Genomic DNA, 6,302 nt, shown 5'->3' on the forward strand with positions numbered 1-6,302 from the left:
TCAAATGTAATCAAGAAGACTTTGACTCCGGAAGACGAGCACCAAGAAAGCAAAGATGCGGAATCCAATTCTCCACAACTGATTGATGTCACCTGCACCGATGCAACATCAGATCATTCGCACCACTCGCAAGACGGAATGCTCAATGACTCAAATTATCCACTCGGGACAGTCATAGAGTATAACAAGAAAAACAAAAGTCAAAAGAAACACAGCAAGAACAAAAACAACATGAAGCGCGACAAGACCAACAACAATAGCAAGAAGCACAGCAGAAACGAGAACGACAACAGCAAGAAGAAAAGCAACATGAAGCGCGACAAGACAAACAACAATAGCAAGAAGCACAGCAGAAACGAGAACGACAACAGCAAGAATAAAAGCAACATGACGCGCAACAAGACAAACAACAACGTCAGGCACAAAGATAGCGACAACGACAGAGGCAGAAACAACAAGAATGGCAACAAACACAACAAAGTCAGGAGCAAAGATAGCGACAACAACAAAGACGGAAACGACAAAAACAGCGACAAGTACGGCAACGGAAACAACAAAAACAGGAACGACAGAAACAACAGCAATGAAACAACGACTTGTACACAATGGCACTACTTGGCACATGATGGACGATGCCACAGCACACTGCAAAACGATAACAAGACTACAAACATGTCATGGGATGACAACGAATCGCACAAACTCACGTCTGCTCCAGAACAAGCAAGTACACCAGCATCCAAGGCGGATGAGACAATAAATCAACACCACAAGCACAAAAAAAAAAAAAAAAAGTCCATGCCAGTCAACATCAGTGATGTGACCATGCAAACACCTCGGGATGACGCATTGGGTACTTAAGATAACAAGGAACACCAACAACATTCACAGCGGACTTGCAATATCAATATCACCACGTCATCAACAACAAAAAGAAAAAAAAAAAAGCTCTGAACAAATTCATCAAGTTTGGACTCATAAATGTGTTTATTAAGTTTGGACATATAAATACATTGGCTTTGTTAACTAAGGCAATAGCATCATCACTTGTATAGATACGCATATCATAAGTTACTGTTTTGTATAATTTTCCTTAATGATGTACAGAAACTATGTAATGAGAAAGAGGGGGATGTGGTGATCGTAGATTGACCAGATACAAAAACAACAGAGCAAACACGAGCGGGAGAGCTATAAATACACTGGGACAGGATATACAATTTTCTTTAACGATGTTCAGAAAATATGTTAAGAGAAAAAGGGGGATGTGGTGATCACAAGTTAACCAGATGCAACACAACTGAGCGACCACTAGAGGGAGCACGGGAGAGCCATATAAATACATCAGGACAGGAAGTGAGGAGACACTCTTCACAGCAGGGGGCTGGTAAGCAGGACACGGCAAGCAAAGCTGGTAGTTAGCACTGGAAGGTAGTTCTAGGTCGAGCTCTGGAAACTGAACGAACCCACAATAAAGCATCTTCTCCACACTTGAGACTGCGAGCTTTATTAAGACACGAGGAACAACACACTGAGGGAGAGTGACAGAGACAGGAAGAGAGGCAGAGAAAGAAGCAGAGAGAGCTACAAAGAGAGAAAGGGAGAGAGAGAACTACTGAAGGAGAGTGTGGTGAATGTATTCACCTAATGCATGAGCTGTCTGTATAATGTGACCTATGACCTGGAAGTGATGATACGGGCTACTTCCAGGTACTGTACTGGAACCCCGGAGGGCTCCGCCTCTGGCTCCGCCCTCACCGGGGCCATATATAGACCGGTCATCTGCGGGTGGCACTCATTTGTACAGCCGACTCTGGCAGGCGAGTTCATGGACAATAAAGCCTAATGTTCACTCGTTCTCACAGCCTCACAGTGAATTGACGGTATAACAATTTATTATCCATCGACAGCACCATGTAAACGCTCTAAAGCCAGACAAGCTCGAACTCAACGCGCAAGCGACAGAGGCCAAGGAGATCTTCGAACATTGGCTTTGCTGCTTCGAGGCCTACTTCGACTCCTCCACAACACCTCCCGCTGAAACCCTCAAGCTGCGACTCCTCCACGCTTGGGTGAGCAATCGAATCTCCCTGATGATCGAGAAAGCGGCCATGTACAAGGCGGCGATTGCAACCCTCAAGACGCATTTTGTGAAGCCCGTAAACGAGGTATATGTCCGACGCCCTCTGACTACTCGCAGCCAATGCGCCGAGTACCTGGAAACCCTGACCCTACTCAGGAGGAACTGCAGCTATGGGGATGTGAGTGCGGAGGAACACATGAACCTACAGATCCGGGACATCTACGTGGCTGGGGTCTGATCGAACTACATCAGGCAGCACTTGCTGGAAAACGAGGCCTCTGACCTGCGGGACACGGTAAAGCTAGCCACCTCGCTAGAGGTGGCCGACCACAGCCTCAGTGCGTTCCCTGCGGGCCCGGCGAACTCCTCGTGGACACCATCGTCGCAGCCCCCGTCGGACCCGATTACGTCACAGGCCTGTGCCGCGCAGCTGCCAGTCCAGCCCGGGGAATCACAGTGCTACTTCTGCGGTCAGGGTCAACATCCCCGGCAGTGTTGCTCAGCTCGCACAGCGTCGTACAGCGACTGTGGCAAAAAGAGACACTTCGCCAGAGTCTGTCTGGGCCGACCAAAAGCCTAGAAATCGAAAACTCACCAGGCCCGACCCATGGACTGACAGGCCCGCCGACCGTGCAATGTGGCTGCATGTCTGCCCGGAACGCCCCCTTCAGATTCGTCATCAGCCTCATGCGACTCATGGGGGTCGCCATCTAGGCCGCCGGCTCCAACACCGGCCGACACATGCGACTCGTGGGTGGCGCCATCATGGCAGTTGGCTCCGGCACCGGCCGACACGTGCGACCGATGGGGGCAGCCATCTTGGTCACCATCTTCGACCCAGCCCAACACCAATGACTCATGGGGGCCGCTATTTTGTGACCCCGATACCGCCGACCACGCCAGCTACTCACAGCTGGGCGCAGTCACCCTCGACCAGTCGCCATCAAAGCACCTGAAAAACCCAATGGTCGTCCGGGTCAACAGGCACGAGGCCTCCTGTTGTTTCGACTCCGGGAGCTCGGAGAGCTTCGTCCACCTGACACGGTAAGGCTCTGCTCCCTCCACATCTACCCCGCCTCCCAAACAATCTCCCTTTCCTCCGGGTCCCATTCGGTTCAGATCCGGGGTACTGTATCGCTAATCTCGCGATGCAGGGCGCAGAGTACGCTCGTTTTAAACTTTACGTCCTCCCTCACCTCTGCGCCCCCCTACTGCTCAGATTAGACTTCCAGTGCAGTCATCGAAGCCAGACCCTACAGTTCGGCGGACCCTTACCCCCTCACGGTATGCAGCCTCGCGGCCCTCAAGGTCTCCCCCCCACTTTGCTCTTTGCGAACCTCACTCCTGACTATAAGCCCATCGCCACCAGGAGCAGACAGAAAGTTCGCTGGATATGACGTTTATCAAGTCGGAGGTCCAGCGACTATTGAATGAACGGATCATCGAGGCCAGCAACAGCCCCTGGAGAGCGCAAGTGGTGGTCATCCAGACCGGGGAAAAGAATCGGATGGTTGTGGACTACAGTCAGAGCATTAACCGGTTCACGCAACTGGATGCGTGCACCCTCCCCCGCATAGCGGATGGCTGTTAAGTAATGGGTTAAGAGACTTTGCAATTAGTTGTCTCATTTATGTTAAGTGTTCAATGATTGTCTCATTTATGTTAAGTGTTCAATGATTGACACTGATATGTAAAGGGGCTTCAGGTGGAGTCTGGAGCTTGTGATGATCTGTAGAGTTCTGTGCAGAGTGGGTTTGAACCATTAAAGGTGTGTTGGTGAAAAAGGAGCTGTATTCTTGCCTCTTCATACCACAGCATCTAGTACATGTTAACAATGGTAGCAGAGAATGGTTGCTGTGTAAATGTGAAGGCTTGAAAGATACAATTTTTCCAGATCAAACCAAGGAGTGAAAAAAAAAAGGGAAACATGGCTGAACCCAGGACAAAGATGGTTGGTTATGATTATCCTCCCTTATTTTCTGAAAGGGAATCATACGACCAAAAATGGCTTCAAGGCAGAGAAAATGGCTTCAAGGCAGAGATAGATAAATTCTTGATGTCGCGAGGAATTAAGGGCTATGGGGAGAATGCTGGGAGGTGGAGTTGAAATGCCCATCAGCCATGATTGAATGGCGGAGTGGACTCGATGGGCCGAATGGCCTTACTTCCACTCCTATGTCTTATGGTCTTATGGACCAATGGAGAAGTGCAGTAGTTATGTGGACTAAGGTGACTGCTTTAGGGAAGAGAAAACAAGGTATGGCATTGGCTATTTCTTTACCATATGGCAGTAAAATCCGAAACAAAGTGCTTTCTGAGCTGGAGTTGGAAGAGTTAGACTCAGAAGAAGGTCTGGCGACTTTATTACTTTATATGGACAAGATTTATAAGAAAGATGACTTGTTAAGTGCGTATGAAGCATGGTCGGATTTTGATAAGTTCCGGAAAATGGAGGATTTATCTATGGAAGACTATATAATGGAATTTGGCAGACTATATAAAAAGCTGCAGAAACACAGGTTGGAATTTCCACAGTCTGTGTTGGCCTTTAAATTACTTGACTGTACTCGAGTGAGCAACATGGATAGGCTCCTGGTTTTGACAGGAGTTCAGTTTACGGATAACGATACCTTATTCGAACAGATGACAGCAGCTTTAAAAAAAACATTTGGGGAAACATTCGATTCCAATGGCTCTGATGACCCAAATAGGTCAACCTGCTATAAGGCAGAATATGGAAGATACACTACTAACAGGATGGTGAAATCGTATGGCTACGAACAGGCCTCAAGACTATAAAAGAAGACCGAGACAAGGAAATTATGAAGACAGAAACCCAATTAGAACCTACAATAGGAGGATGAACCCCAGAAATGCACGGGGCATGATAAATCAATGTTTTCGATGTGACTCTCAATACCATTATGCTTTCAACTGTCCAACTCGTTATGATAGAGTATTTGAAGCAACACATGACACAGAAGAGTCAGAAGAGGAAAAATATCGCCATCTCCAATCTCTGGGCCACCCCCACGCCCAGCAGCTCGGACACAACATTTGAGAAACGCTGGAAGAACCCCCTCGATCCTGGACTCAGCCACAACATGTGGATATGGTTCTGGGCCCCCCACATACCATTCACACTTATCTTCCACCCTCTTGAAGAAACTGCTCATCCTCGCCATTTTCATGTGGGCCTAATTTTTCATAGAATTTACAGTGCAGATTTATAATGCACCACTTTAAACTGGATGAGGCTTAACCTCACTCACGCCAAGGCCGCGTTCACCCTCCGCAAAGCCTCAGCCCACATCCTGGCCCCCACCTCCCCTCCGAACTTCTCCGATTTGCACTTAACATCCTCCACCAGGGCGCCCTCCCTCTCCATCAGTTCTTTATAAATATCCAACACTTAAAGCTGATCTGGCAAGGTGGGATGGTCTCCCTCTGTCACCGGCGGGTAAAATGAACGTGTTGCCGCAATTTCTGTTTATTTTTCAATGCAGCTTAATCCAGGTTAGTCAGCATAGATTTATGAGGGGTAAGTCTTGCCTCACAAGTTTGATTGCGTTCTTTGAGGAGGTAACTAAGTACATAGATGAAGGTAGAGCAGTTGATGTCGTATACATGGATTTTAGTAAGGCGTTTGATAAGGTGCCCCATGGTCGGCTCATGCAGAAATTAAGGAGGTGTGGCATATATGGAAATTTGTCCGATTGGATCAGCAACTGATCCATATCACATAGAAGACAGAGAGTGGTGGTAGATGGTAAATTTTCATCCTAGAGCCCAGTCACAAGTGGTGTACCACAGGGATCAGTGCTGGGTCCTCTGCTATTTGTGATTTTTATCAATGACTTGGATGATGGAGTTGAAGGTTGGGTGAGTACATTTGCTGATGTCTCCAAGATTGGTGGAGTAGTGGATAATGTGGTGGGCTGTAGTAGGCAAAGAGACATTGATAGGATGCAGAGCTGGGCTGAAAAGTAGCAGATGGAGTTTAACCCTGATAAGTGTGAGGTGATTCATTATGGTGGGACAAATTTGAATGCGGATTACATGGTTAACGGCAGGGTTCTGCAGAATTGGGAGAAGCAGAGAGATCTCGGAGTTCATGTCCATAGATCTCTAAAAGTTGTCACCCAAGTGGATAGAGCTGTGAAGAAAGCCTATAGTGGATTGAATTTAAGAGCTGTGAGGTTATGCTGCAACTATACAA

The sequence above is a fragment of the Scyliorhinus canicula genome, chromosome 7 (genome assembly GCF_902713615.1).
Source record: "Scyliorhinus canicula chromosome 7, sScyCan1.1, whole genome shotgun sequence".
Lineage (NCBI taxonomy): Eukaryota > Metazoa > Chordata > Chondrichthyes > Carcharhiniformes > Scyliorhinidae > Scyliorhinus > Scyliorhinus canicula.